This window comes from Thunnus thynnus, chromosome 7, assembly GCF_963924715.1.
Source record: "Thunnus thynnus chromosome 7, fThuThy2.1, whole genome shotgun sequence".
Lineage (NCBI taxonomy): Eukaryota > Metazoa > Chordata > Actinopteri > Scombriformes > Scombridae > Thunnus > Thunnus thynnus.
Window position 1 is genome coordinate 604,317 of NC_089523.1, and position 15,065 is coordinate 619,381.

The following is a 15,065-nucleotide window of genomic DNA, read 5'->3' on the forward strand; positions in this document are numbered from 1 at the left end:
TCAGTCCTGCTGTCCTGCACTGCTCTGCTAAGACACTGCTGTTGGATTCCCATTAGCCTGGTTACCTGACCCCCCTCCCCCCGTCCTAACTGTTCCCTTTATCTCTTTATCTTTATTTGTTAACCTTGTCTCCTGCTGTGAAGACTGGAAAAGGTCACACTCACAATACTATGTTCAATTTTCCACAAGTGGATGTTTGGGTGCTTAATTAAAACCACTCACATTTAATGCCTTATTCACCATGGTGCTAATTGGAATCTATGAAAACACTGGTGTTATGTTGGAAAACTCTGCAGCATGTGAGATGAGACTAAATTCATCTAGTGATCAAAGGAAGTCCAGTCTGTCCTTTATCAGCTCTGCTGTAGCTAAGAGATGATAAATGTTTAGCAGCACTGCTTCAAATCAATCTGTGTTTGACAGTTCCATTTATCATACTTGATCAGCACTAAATGCAAGCCTATAGGCCAGTTATTGGGATAGTGATGTTACATTGTGTTACATTACCATTACATTACCACCAATGTTACATTACCATAGTTAGCACACTAGCTGGTAGGCCTTTATCTCTGTTTATGATACAGCTGTGTTACTATGCTATGTCAAATTATATCAACAGCTGGATGAAATTCCAGTTTATTACAACTTGGGTCTTATTTTTGTAGTATCATCATCATTTCTATCCATTATGATATCAGTTCATATCACAGTGGTGTGTATCATATAGTATATGGGGAGGGTCACCAAAAACATAATGGTTCATCCCCTGTGGAACATGAATATACCTAGTAATTTGTTGTGACACTCTACCCAACAGTGGTATGGATGGTCTTTCTTCTGTGGGGCCAGGCTGGACCAGCAACCTGCCAAAAGGGAACAATTGTCCGTGGGCCTCAAAAGTCCCAGGTCCACTATGCGTCATTTGGTTTTTGGTAATTTGATTTAATTGCCAATGCAAATTTTTGAGGGAATATTGATTGCTTAAGTAAAATGTCAAAAGATAAGGTTGGCGGTAGAACACTCTCATCCAAAAACTATTAAAAACACGTTAATGAGCCACATTGTTGCACTGGGTGACATGCTCCTTCATTTATTTTGACTTAGTGTTAATTTTGTCCGCTATTTTTTTTATTTAGTCTTAGTCCTGTGTCCAATGTCCTTGTTAGTTGTTATCATATTTAGTCAACCTCATCCTGTTTTTTTAAGTGAAGTTTTAGTTGACTGAAAGTCTGGGCATTTTAGTTTTATCTGAAAACTGTTGACATTTTATTCTTTTGTAGCCATTAGATTATATTGAACATTTCAGTCAATGTAGTCTAGCCAAAACCTGATGGTCTGACGGTATCAATTTAAATGGTGAATGCTAAATGGACTGTACTTGTATAGCACCTTTCTAGTCTTCCGACCACTCAAAGTGCTTTACACTATGAGTAACATTCACCCATTCACGCACATTCATATGCTAAATGGGTACAGGGGCTACCATGCAAGGTCCAAACCTGACCATCAGAGGGAACTAACCATTCACACACATTCACACACTGATGGCACAGCCATCAGGAGCAATTTGGGGTTCAGTATCTTGCCAAAGGACACTTTGACACGCAGACTGGAGGAACCAGGAATCGAACCGCCGATCTTCCGATTAGTGGACGACCTGCTCTACCTCCTGAGCAGCTGCCCTTCAATTCAAGGAATACATCCAGACATGGAACATGTTCTGATTTGCATATTTATTTTGAACCAACACAATTCAACAACCCCTCTCAAATAATCTCTTACCACTCTAAAATAATGTCTGACCCCTCTCATCCTGCTCGCCACCTGTTCCAACTGATGCCCCACAGGAGGCGCTGTAGATCCCTGTCCACCAAAACATCCCGTTTCAAATACAGCTTCTTCCCCACCACCATAAGGACCCTGAACACTTTGCAATAATCCCTGCAATCTGCTTGCATCAAAAAATAAAATAAATAGATCTGAGGTCAGTTTTAACAAGAAAAGAAAAACAGTGCCTCATGGACTTAATAATGACGTTAGGTTAACAAAATTGCTGTCTAGCAAGATAGTTCACATAGCATCAATATTAAAGGTTAAACAAGGCAAGGTTTGCTAGAATAACAACAGCCATGACAAGGAAAGGTAACGTTATACACTGCTATTTTAAATCAATACAGCTGTCTACATGGGCCACGTAATGGCTTACGTCTCACTAGCACTATATACATGCAGCGTTACAGGAAGTCTATTTTCCTCCATTTTATGAATGTAATTATAGTCATTGTGAATTGGGCTCTGAACACTTCCAAAAGTAGGTGACCTACACTGCACCTAAACACCTCCAGTGTAGACACACAAACGGAGCACTCATTACTGCTGCTGCTCTGCTAACATGCTGTTCAGGCTAAGATCTATAATTTTCTGTCTCCTCTTTTTTGTCAATGAAAATAAAGAGAGATTTTGTTCAAATTTTTGTTTTTAGAACTACATTTTAGTTTCGTCTTTTTTCGTCAACAATATTGCAAGTTGATATAGTCACAGTTAGTGTTTAATGACATCTGTGCCATCTCATCATTGTCTTGTATTAGTCATGGACAAAAAAGGTACTTGACAAACATAGTTTGTTATAGTTTTCATTAACAAAATTAAAATTATTTTGAATCAATCACATACACACTGTCTTGCTGCCAGAAATACTCACTTAAACATCAAATGTGGATTAATCCACCACTGAAAATAGTCCCTAATAAATGCACTATTTCCTCCTGTTTGAGTAATCTTTGATAAAAACTACAGTGACCAGCTGTTTTAGGAAATTACTGAACCTTTTTTTAAAAATGAAACTATATAATTGTGACTTATCTCCTCTTTGGCTGAAGACGTAAATCTTTAAAATGCCTCAAAAGTGTGTGAGATGGACTAACGCATGTTTGTTTTGGTCTTTTTAAGGGAATTGTTGACACTAACAAAACAGAATATTGCCGACCCTATTCTTTAACCAAGGCATTATTACCCAGTGTCTTGTAAAGAGACTCTGTGTCTAGTTTTAATACATTATTTCAATTCATATTGTGATTGCATGATGCACATTCCTAAATTAAGTTGTGGCCCACACAGGCATGTGTGGGGCAAACATAATATATATGTGTACATAATATGTCACTTAATATCATGAATTGTTCACATCATCATGGGATGGTGAATTAAATGATACTGCGTTAGGAAATAGTGTCATTTTTCTATTTAAGGCAATGAAGTACATTGGGAAGTGTCACTGTTCTTAAGTACTTTTAAATTACATGTTCATTTTTGTGACAGGCCCAGTCACTTCAGACCAATTACAGTGCTTTTACACAAATCTCAAGGATTGACCTGGTTGGCTGGCCCTATTTCAGCCTGTATAGTAAATGGGAAAAAAATCTTCTTTATTCATTGTATGTGTGTGTGTGTGTGTGTGTGTGTGTGTGTGAGGGACTGCGTGTTGTCCAGAGGCAGCCAATAGCCAAGTCAAGCACATAGTAGAATCCAACAATTGGTAATTACCGTTATCAGAGCCTGGCCACATCAAAGTCTCATCTCCAGTCCCTGAAGCCTGGTTAGAACACTCTGGTCTCATCCACACACACACACACACACACACACACACACACACACACTCCCTGTAGTAATCCATCACACCTGTAATGATGTGGTGCAGCAGCAGCAGACCTCATGCTGCTTGGGTCTGCAGAGGGATGAGGAGGACACACTGAGGAGAGGTGCAGTGATGCAAGGCAGCTAAAAACTGAGACGCTACTGGTAGGCTTTTAAACATCAACCAACTCCCTGCTTTACATTCACACAGTTTTACACACACACAGAAAATGGCAGGTCCTGGGAGTGCAACCAACAACCTCCTGGTCACAAGCCTATCTGATCTCTGGGCAGCTGCTGTCCCACATGATTACATCCAAAGTGAAAGGAAACATCACAGCCTACAGGCTGCACAGCCACAGAGGCAGGTTGCAGGTTTGCACAGATTTATGGCTCACTCATAAGTACTCCCAAAGCTCCCAACAACCAACATTATCAGGAAAATGAAAGCATTTGTGAACTGCTCAAATAAAACAAAGTAAGTCTTCAACTCAGCTGCTGTATGTCTTTGGAAAAAGACAATAATCCAGCAGTATACCTTGTCTCATGGCTCAGATTACATTTTGGCACAATGTGCATGGAGTGGACATGCAACTTCAGGCAACACTTGCATGAAATGTGTCCTCTTTTCAAGTCTGAGCAGGTCAAAAATGTAAAGTCATAAAGATGTCTGGCATTTCTCTTCACACTGCAAATGAAATAAAAACAGGGATGAAACACAAAATGTCATCTTAGAATAACAAATAATATGGAAGCCCTTCCTGCCAAGAAAATAATGTTAGCAGTGATTAAAACAAAAATATTTCATTATGATGAGTAGTCACATTGTCACAATATTAATATGGATATCAAAATTATTTTGCTGAAATTATAAATGATAATAATTTGATTAATGTTAATAACAAATTATTGCCAAGCCCTGATGATAATCTCATGATTATAACTTTGACTAAAATAATGATGGATATGTAATAATTATTACCAGACTTAATATACCCAACATAATAATAAAAATGTTTGATATAGAGTTAAGTTAAGTTAAGTTATTTCAAATAATGAGACACTAACTCATAATCAGGGTGAGGCATCTTGTGAACAATGCTTGTCTATGCTTGTTTCATTTGGGTACCAATACCAACATTATATATTTTTTAATATTTTGAGGAATATATACGCATTTTTCTGTAAACCATTCTTTATTGAACAAAAAGAATCCAAACATCATAAATGTAAAATTTTGTCTTGAACACAAGCAGCCCAACAAGAGTTTTGACTAAATAAAATAGTCTGAAATTGGTCAAAGGGCTACTGTGTGATCTGCCTTATTATGACATACTTATGAGATAATCTTGTTGTAGTAGTAATTCCTAATTTGTCATGTATGTATTCCCTGTCAGGAACAGGCTCATGCACAGGATGTTTAGTTACAGTCAAAACACAAGTGCTATTTCCTGAAAGCATTAGATTTTTTAAAAATGTCTTAGACATTGACAACTGCTATTCCATGTGTATATAAACTTGCTTTTACTTGTCTACATCTGATATTAACACATCAGTGTGTGCCAGGAACTTGGCAAGTGTGAACCTGTGTGCTGCTTTCATGATAGGAGCTGTTACACCGCTGACATCCACCACCTGCTTCCATGCTGTAAGTCCCCAGGAACAGCACTGTGTGGTAATCTTGGCATCTTGACCAGTCAGGACTGGAGGTCACATGACACCCTGAGACCTAGAGAGTCGTGTGTTAGGATCCGTTAGGATTTTATCGATACTCCGTATTGGTCCGGTTCTTTATCGATACTCTTAATGGTTCTTTTTCATAACTAAAGAATTGCTTTTTTTAAAAATATTAATTTAAAAAATAAATTCAGAACAGGATTAGAATTTATTTAAGTAATATTACACGAGAGGGTGATGCTTACAGAACTCGGCGCAAGCACCTCATTCCTGACCACATCACTGTCGTGCTAACAATGACAGTAAAGTACACCCTGAAATGTAATATTGCGATTATACAACAGTTACCAACAATAAAAAAAAGATATAATCAAAATGTATTCATATTGTGGGGCAATTCACTCTAAAAGTAAAAAACTTCTTGCTAGTGTTATCTCTGTTTCCATGGAAATACATGGGGTATGACTAATACCTGGAAAACAATCAGTTACGTCTGTAGACTCCTATGTAATGAAACCTAGTTTACTACTCCAGCAAGTAGGCCTGACCCTTAGTAACGACCTAGCAACACAGACGATTTCTAGTCCTTGTTGAGTCAGCTAGCCAACTTGAGCTAATGCTTTTTAGAGATCATGGCATTTCCCAAACAGAATAAATACTACATATATAAACACAAAACTGCTTTGCTAGCCCAACATTGTTGTAACTAACATATCCGCTGATTTTTTTTTTTTTTCCCATGGACAGATTTAGCTACTATGTCCGCAAACTTCATAGACATTTTTAAGCTAGTGGCGCTGTGTCACTGACTCACTAGCACAGCTGATGGAGGATGCCAGAGCGGAAGCTGAGATATACTCTCAACTGAAAGGAAAATGGTTAAGTCTTGTGTATGGGGGTGCCAGGTAACGATGAAGTGTGGAGAAGGGTTCGTGCGTGTGAGTCTGTGCATGTGTAATTTGTCCCACAGTCTCAGAGTTCAATCCACTCGGTAAAGGGTCCGTTTTGTTTTCCCCACAACCCCAAATCAGTTCAGTTCATTCAAGTTTCACATACATAAAAAAAGACAATTCAAAATTCGCTCCGGGTTTTACCGCTGAGCCCCACAAAACAAAAAAAACCAACAATGCTAGCAAAGCAACACAGTACTTAAAATAAGCACAGCAGAAACATCAGATAGTCGGACCACTGTGTTTAACAATATATATTCAAACGTTACAGTTATGGCTGAAAATGACAACAGAAATAAAGAAGTTTACCAAGTTCACATATCTCCATAATTCAAATCAACCACCAGTTGTCTACCCAGAAGTGACTGTTGTTGTTAGCATGACGTCACAATCTACAGTTCTAATGAATGGCCGAGTAATATTTTTAGTGACGAGGCATTTTTCATTTGAGCACGGCTAGATATGCTGTCATGCTGATCTGATCATGTTCTAAATGTCTAGTTGACCTGTCAGATTGCTTGGTCCGAACTACCTGTTGTATAATAATATTTTAAACATAACTAAATATTGTTTCTAGAGCAGCAACAGTAATGTTTACCTCAGAAAGTCTATATAAACTTAGTAATATCTCACTGGAAACAAATCTAATTTGTCAATAAAATAAATAATATCCCTGACATAAAAATACTGAGGAGTTTAGAAAGAAGACCTGCCTGCAGGTACGGTTAGTAGAGAGAAGGGGCTGCCATCTCAGCCAGTAGCTGAGTTTACAAGAATTTGTCACATTTTAATATACGTTACAAACTGATTGATTTTATTATTTTACTTAACAATTTCATTTTAAAAACACCAGCTCTGCCATGGCATTGAGTGCTTATATAAAAGGAAAAGTTAGGATAACACAATAAAGCCCAGACAGCTTTTGCTTTAGCTTGTTTAATAACAATTTGCTGTTAGCCTAACCAGCACGCTGTGGTTGTGTGAAACATAAAGGCGGTGAATGGGAGACTGCGGGCAAAGCAAATGAAAATATCACTTTTCTACATGTTTATGCTTGTTGAACAGGTGGTTTGATAAAGTTCTTATTGGCTTTTTTCCGCAAAGATTTTATAGCAGTTACAATAACAAGCTTAGGTGTCGTCAACTCAAGTTATCTTTACTTCACCTGGTTTGCTGTCTCCACCACAGCTTCCCTGCTCTGCTGAGCCCCACCCTCAGAAAGACAGACAGAGAACAGAGAAGAGGACAAAGAGGAGAAGCTGCCTGCAGCGCGACCATGAGTTACACCAAAACGTATAACAGTACAGATGAAAGAACCGACATTAAAAACACTCCTAGTTCTTAACATTTTAGAACCAGTTCCAATTCAGAACCGAGTTTTGGGGGCTTCCCTAGTCATGAATGTCCAAAATGTACAAAAGTTATTGCTTGAATTATCACAATTTGAACCATTATTTCCACTAATATGTATTTTAAGTCAAACTGAAATCGGAATTATGAAAATTACTTAATTTTCAATTCATTTGTCAATTAAGGCTAAAAAGTATCTCAGTTTCAGGCCTGGAAGTGGTCATTTCCCATGACATTGGTTGACTGACAACTGAGAGCCAGCGTTGCTAGGAGACGTGCTCTCAACTTCTGTAAACACTTACAGCAAGGAACTTTTGCCCATAGCCTTAGATGAAAACAACATTAAAGATGTCTAATGTTTAAATAAAATCTTAAAATAATTAAAAATTTAAATTTAAATTAAATCAAAAATATTCAAAGCTCAACTGTTAAATTGAAGAATTGCAATAAGAGGCATGATACCTTCCTCCTTTAAACATGGTAGTGAATGAAACTTCATCAAAACTTGATGATAACTCACAAACACGAACACACGTCTTGTCCTGCAGCTCAGCTTGAAACAAACATTCACCAGGGAAAAGTGCACCGCTAACGTCACTTAGCAGCTAGATAGCTAATTAGCTGCTCAGCTGCAGCACATTAGACAGCGTGTAAACATACCTGCAGATGTCACCACTGACCCGATGCTGGTTTGATCAATGCGCTTCAAAATCCCTGTTAGCGACACGCTGTCTGTCCATGACTTGTACTTACAGCAGTTTGTTTACTTTGTCTTAAATGAGACATTACAATTAACAGTTACTCCGTGATTCACATGTGTACCGAACTGTGGGGGCGATCTGTTCGGATGACGGATCGACTACATTCCGTTACACCACTACTGCTGAGTCAGCAGCAGCTCATGTACACACAGTTCACCCACCACCTCTGTTTCATAGGTCCAGATGTGGTGACAACAAATAAGCAGACTGTCTTTAAGCAGTAATCCTGTGACCCTGTGATTCAAATGTACAATACGTACTGAGGGTTAAAGAGCTGCTGGGGGAAGGAAAGGATAACAGAGGCCACCTGCCAGTTCAAACCAGTGCATCAGCGTGCTCAAAACTCTGTTAGTTTGTTATATCACTTATAGCCTATTTTAGTGCCCACACACACCCATATATTGCGCCAATAAAATAATAAAAACCACTGTAGAACACCAATATAGGGGCACTGACACTGTAAATTTAAAAAAAGAAATTCTTCTTCTTGGTCATTACATTTTTTACCAAATAGGTCACAAAAACCCACAAAGGAGACATACATTGATTTCTTAGGAAATATGAATTACATTCGAAAAGCCACCAAGACTTGGATCATACATACATATGAGACAAACACACACATAAGACATACTGCCTTACCTCTTCTATCAACCAGCACTGGCTTTAAAACACATCACACTGCCTTCACCACTTTTGTACTGAGCCTGTGTTTCATTATCTCTAAACATATCATTCTCCACATTTTTTTGTTTTTTTTAACTTTTTCACCCAGAAAAGTTGCAAACCAGCAATGTACAACAGTGAGTGGCTAGAAAACAGTCAATATCACATAAAAGAAGGAGCGAGGTTGAACAACGTATAAAATCGAAATATAATCAAAAAGAGAACAAAGTTAAATCACTGGACAGCAATAACCAGAGCAAAAGCCAAAGAAAAAAATACAGGCTGACTCTCCGAGAAAAACAAACCAGACTTAACACAGAGAAATAAAGCTTTGGATATAATAGAGCCAAACAAGAGTGGTTTCAGTGCTGGTAGAGTGAGTGTGTGAGAGTTGGGGGGAAAAGAGAGACACAAGAATGGAGAGAGTAACAAAGGAGTAGAAACAGAGTGATGACAAAACTGACGGGCCACTGAATAATCATGGCCATTGGATGTCAAGCAAAAGCCTTTTTACTTCCATTATTGCAAGTACTATGATGGATGTGAGGCTGCGCGCGCATGTGAGTCATCTCGTGCTACAGTATGTGGAGAAGTGAGCATGCTGTGACTGTTTGCCCCCATTTCACAAACCCACTACTGAGAGAAGTACAGGTGTGGGTCAAAATAATGGACACAGCAATTTACCAGAGAACATACTGTAGTTCCTGCACCGCAGGTATTCCAGTAATGTCACTGACTATTCCATCTTTCATACAGCATTCATTCAGACTGTATTAATATTAGTACACGGGTTGTCTTTTTATTAATGTTTAAACAACAGTTATGATGTCAACCAGTTCTTTAAAAAAAGAAAATTAAACTTAACTGTATTTTCTTATGTGCAGCATATAAAGAAAGATAAAACACACTCTGTAGATCCTCATTACTTTGGAGATAAGACATCTTCCCTTTCTGTTATTTATGATCTCCATGTTTGAGGGCTGTAAAATACCTGGATTTCCTAAGCTCCAGGATTTAATAAATCTCTAATTAAATGTTTTATCTGTTCCTGCTCTTTTGTAGTAGCAAAGATCAGTGTACAAAACATTCTGGTAGCAGCTGATCGTCACTTCCACCCATTGAAACGACAAACGTCACCTGCAGCAGATTAGGCTATATCAGCGGTAAGTAGTTTACATTACGTTCTTAAGTAACTTGCCCAGAAGCCGATATGAAACTCAGCTGCCCTCTACAAGCCAGTGTGTATCTGTACTGTCTGTAGTCTGCCACAGATCAACCATGTGGACTCTGTGTAGATCAAGACCAACAGAGTTGTGAGTCTTATCTGGTGGAAACAAGCAGCCGATCAGCAGAATCATGCAGTTAATATTTCATTTATCATATCAATATTTCAACATATTCTAAATGAGGATCTCCAGTATCTTCTCCTCATCTCATTTTCAGCAGCTGCAGGTTGTCAGCATCAATTAAACTAATGCTCAAAACTGTTTCTGAGCAGATTTGATACTGAATTTAGATTCAACAAAAAGCTGATGAGCCCAGGCCTACCCACTCCTCTGCACGTCCATTCAAACACAACTTCAGCTAACGACTATTTTCAATATCAATAATTTTTTGGCCTATTTAACATCAGAAACAGTAAAGAAATGGCAATCACAATTCCCTAGAGCCCAAAGTAATGAGATCAAATGTCCAGTACACAACCCAAAGATTCTATTTAACACAATGTTAAGACAATGACAAGCAGAATATTTTCACATCTGAGATGGTTAAACAAGAGATTATTTGGATTTTTACTGAAATATTACTTTAATTGATTATCAAAAGAGTTAGGCAACCTATTCATTTCCTGTCAATTAATTACCTAATTGTTGCAGCTCTTTATTCAAATTATAATTGTCTTGTTGTGCAAAAATGACAACCCGAGGCATTGCTTTTGAATCTGTTATTGGTCTCACAAGGTGCTAATAGGGTGCTGACAGGACTCTGCTGGATTAACACAGAACCACAACTAATTACTTCACACACACACACACACACACACAGATAAGAATGACACATGGACCATCACACACTGCTTACTGCCAGTTAGTTACAAACATTACAGCCAGTGAAAGGTCAACGTCAGGGCTTCACAGTGCTCTCTCTCACACCCACACACACACACACACACACACAACTCCAGCTAACTTCACACTCCAAATGGAATGAGCTGACTAGACAATTTCTACTCCTAAGGTTTGGTCTGAGCGTGCCATTGGCTGCCCCCAGGGACCCACACACACACACACACGCAATAACTCCTCTGCCATCTTCTGTGGATAGCAGTGATTAAGTGAAGGGAAAACATGCTCCAACAATCAATGCACTTGTTTTTTATGTTTTTGTCAAGAAGTGAAAGACAAAAGGAGCGACAGAGTTTATATCTCAGTTCATAGCTGAATCACCTTCCACACTGAGGCTCATCAAACGCTCCCTTAATGAGCTATTGATCCCCAAAAACGCCACTGTGCTCCAGTTCAAACGCTGCATTTTCCTATTTCCTCTCGACAAGGTCTCTCGCCCTGAACAACATCTATCAAAGGCAGGAAGGGATCTGGCCGCTGCAGGGGCCGGGTGATTGGTGAACACCTTCAGCCAGCAACAAACCAGAAATTGATTGAGAGGTTGGTGCTGACAACAGCTCTACTCTGAAGAAAAAGAGGCAGAGTCACAAGCAGTTTGGCCTGCACTGTATCACCGAGCCGACCCACGACAGCCACAGAGTCTATTTGTTAAAGTAAGCAGCAGCTCTGCTCCTGCGCATAGCTCTGCACTCAAATTAAACTATGAAGACCTGCTGCTGGATTTCTTTTCAGCATGCATTTTTCTCTGGTTTTGTGCATCTCAATGAGTGGGTGATGAGAGTCTCTGCTAGCCAGTAAATGATGTCACAGAGAGACTTACTACACTGAGACGTAGCTGTTTCTTCTGGATTTTTCCATTTCACGAGTCTATCAGCATAATTTCAGAGTGCAGCGCACCACTGAGCAGCCAAACTTATTACAGGAATGCATTTCTCTCTAATAATGTGAAGGGCTGAGGGCTTTTTTTTACCATGAGAAACACAAAAAATGCAGTTGAGGATTGGCGGGACTTCAACGGCTCTCTGATTTGTCTGAATCCAGGGAATGGGCCAAACTACTGTTCTATAAAACATGCTCAGTCATGAAAAGATTCCCTCAAACGCTGATTCACATCAAGTCTGAACCCTAGCAGTGGCCCCTACAGGCTGCATTGTTCATACAGTTAGGGCTGCAACTAATGATCATTTTCAACAATGCACGTTATCATTTCTTAGAGCCCAAAGTTATATCAACAGGTAACATTCGAGAAGCTGCAGCCAAGTGCAAATATTTGGCATTTTTGTTAAAAAATGATTATTCAGTTAACAAAATAGTTGTAGATTAAGTTTCTGTCAATCAACTAATCATTAAAGCTCAAAACACAATCTTGTTGGACGCAACAAAAATACTAATGGGCTCAGCAGAATTCATGGCAGTCTGCCCCTTACATTATGTTACAATGATATATTGTGAGTAAGTGAATATTTTAGTTGAGGGTTCTTATATACTCGTGTTTAATAAAGCCCGACACATAAATCAGCGGGCTGTAACGTATCAGAAAATATTATTAATGACACATATGTTGGCTGATGAGTAACGAGAAACATCACTAGGTGTTTGAGGTCATTTAGAAACTGTCACTGTCTGTCACTATTACTGACTGTTAAATGTCCCACTACTGTACATCTTGCACACCATTCTATAAAAAAACTCATTTAAGATCCTCTTGACAAAACTCTATATGTATGAATTTATGTAAAAATATATATCATAATATAATATCTGCCGATATGTCGTTATCAGACTTTTTAAACTCTCAGTGTTGATTTCACCATTAGCCTCAAACATCATGTATCAGTCAGGCAGTTACAGTTAACATAAGTAACATGGCAACACTCAACAAGGATGACAAATTTGAGCAGACAACTTTCAGTACATGAAAGTTTTCGACACCCAAAAAGTATGTAGGTTCAATACCCTGCCCTGAAGCATAAATGATACTTTCTATCTCTATGTAACTGTGAGGGTCCCACTGGTGTACAGTTTGTCATCTGAACATGTCTGCCAGGGTCTGCGTGGACAAATCTTATGACCATGTTGACCATGTTGAAACACCATCTGCACACGTGGACGTGTGCCTCTATGCAGACACCCAGTGTAGAATAAACACAACTGCAATATCTGAAACTTAACTGACACCGGCATCCTAAGGCCTCAAGACTGGTTGGACAAAAATCAGACTCTCTCCAGCCAATGACCACTGTAAGTGTAATATGTTTTGTGTGCAACTAGATACTGAAAACAATATTTTACTATCGAAGCAACTGACAAGAGTATTGTATTTGCATATTTCTTCCCCTGTTGGTGCGGTCCAAATGGCAGGGAAGGTTTTTTGACTGACACCTCTGGCTTGCAGCTCTGCAAGCGGCTGGCTGACATGCCAACACTAACCCGCCACACACCGGATCAATACCCATCTGCTCTGGCAGCACCGAGTGCCAAACAGACATGACAGGCATGTAGGGACACAGGAGATATCCCTGTCAGTGTGCACACTGCACCATGATGCACTCCGACTAGTTGGGTTAGCAGAAATGAACTTTAATGGTTGTTGCAACGGTAACAGGATTTGGAAATGAGAAAAAGAACAGAAAAAAATGGAACGATTTCATCATTCACAGCAAGCAGTTTGAAACTGTGCTGAAACTGATGGGATGTGAAAAACAATGAAGGTAAGTGATGTGAAAAATAATGAGGGTTAAGTCAAAAATCAAATTGTCAAAACATATGGGCGCTTGACAGTGTAACCCCACTTCTCTTCACACTGTGTAAGCATGGCACCTCCTGCTCACATTCCCGCTTGTTTATGACTTGAGAGCTGGATTTTCAGCCCAATTAGACACACCTCCAGGCCAGTGACATGATCCCTTAACTGCCCTCTTGTTGTATGCACATGCATACTGAGCTAGCAGAACAGGAGCCCTGCCTGCTGCTCACATCATACACACTGTGGGACCTGCCCACCACCGTCAGGAATACGACTAGTGAGTGGAAAAGCAGAGTAGGGCTGAACATTTCATCAAAATTTTATTGCAATGACAATGTGACCTACTGCAAATTTAAAATCACAAGAGGCGCAATATTTGTTAAAGGCGAAATGTGCGTCAAAATACCATTTCAAGTTAAATATTGTCATGCTGCAGAGATGTTCCGGTCTACACATCATGTTCTGTAGACTTAAGAAAATATCTTTGTTTGGTACAGATCCCCACAAAAATCACACCATAATCATTTGTTTTTTTAATGAAAATGAGAATAATGATGTAAAAATCATCATTACCTCTAATATCGCAATTGCAATATCAGTCAAAATAATCGCAATTAGGTATTTTTTCAAAATCGTTCAACCCTAGAGCAGAGTACCTTACAGTCTCCAAACAAATGCCTGCTTAAATAATGATTCTCCAATTATATCAGCACAAGTAAAATTATTCACCACTAATGACTTGTGTCAGCAGTCACTGTCGCTTGGGGGAAAAGGTATGTTTAATTGATGTTTTCTGCACACACTGACAAGAACTTCATCTCTCTTTCTGAGCATGTGGACGCAAAAAAAGGAACTCCTGGCACCGTGTCAGGTAAATCTGACACAGTAAATGAATAGCGGTGGACATGATTTAACATGACAAAGAGCTTACTGTGAATTATTCTGCTAGCTGATTAGACAGTTGTCATAGAAAAGAGGCTCCTTTTAATGGCCAATGCAGTAATTAATTTGAAACTGGTGGACGCCGAGCTTCCTTTCCAGGTTTGGCTCGTGGTCGGGTGAGTCCTGGTGTTGGAGAGGCAGGGTGTGCAGGCTGTTTGGACAGTGAGGTACAGGATAACTATTCTGGCTTGATTTTTGCTCAGAATAACCCAAA

General features: G+C 39.1%; 1 protein-coding gene across 4 annotated transcripts in view; it reads right to left on the reverse strand.

Moving 5' to 3' along the window:
• The window catches only part of fat3a (FAT atypical cadherin 3a), a 238,875-nt gene that overhangs the window by 213,201 nt on the left and 10,609 nt on the right, over positions 1-15,065 (reverse strand). The window lies entirely within an intron of this gene.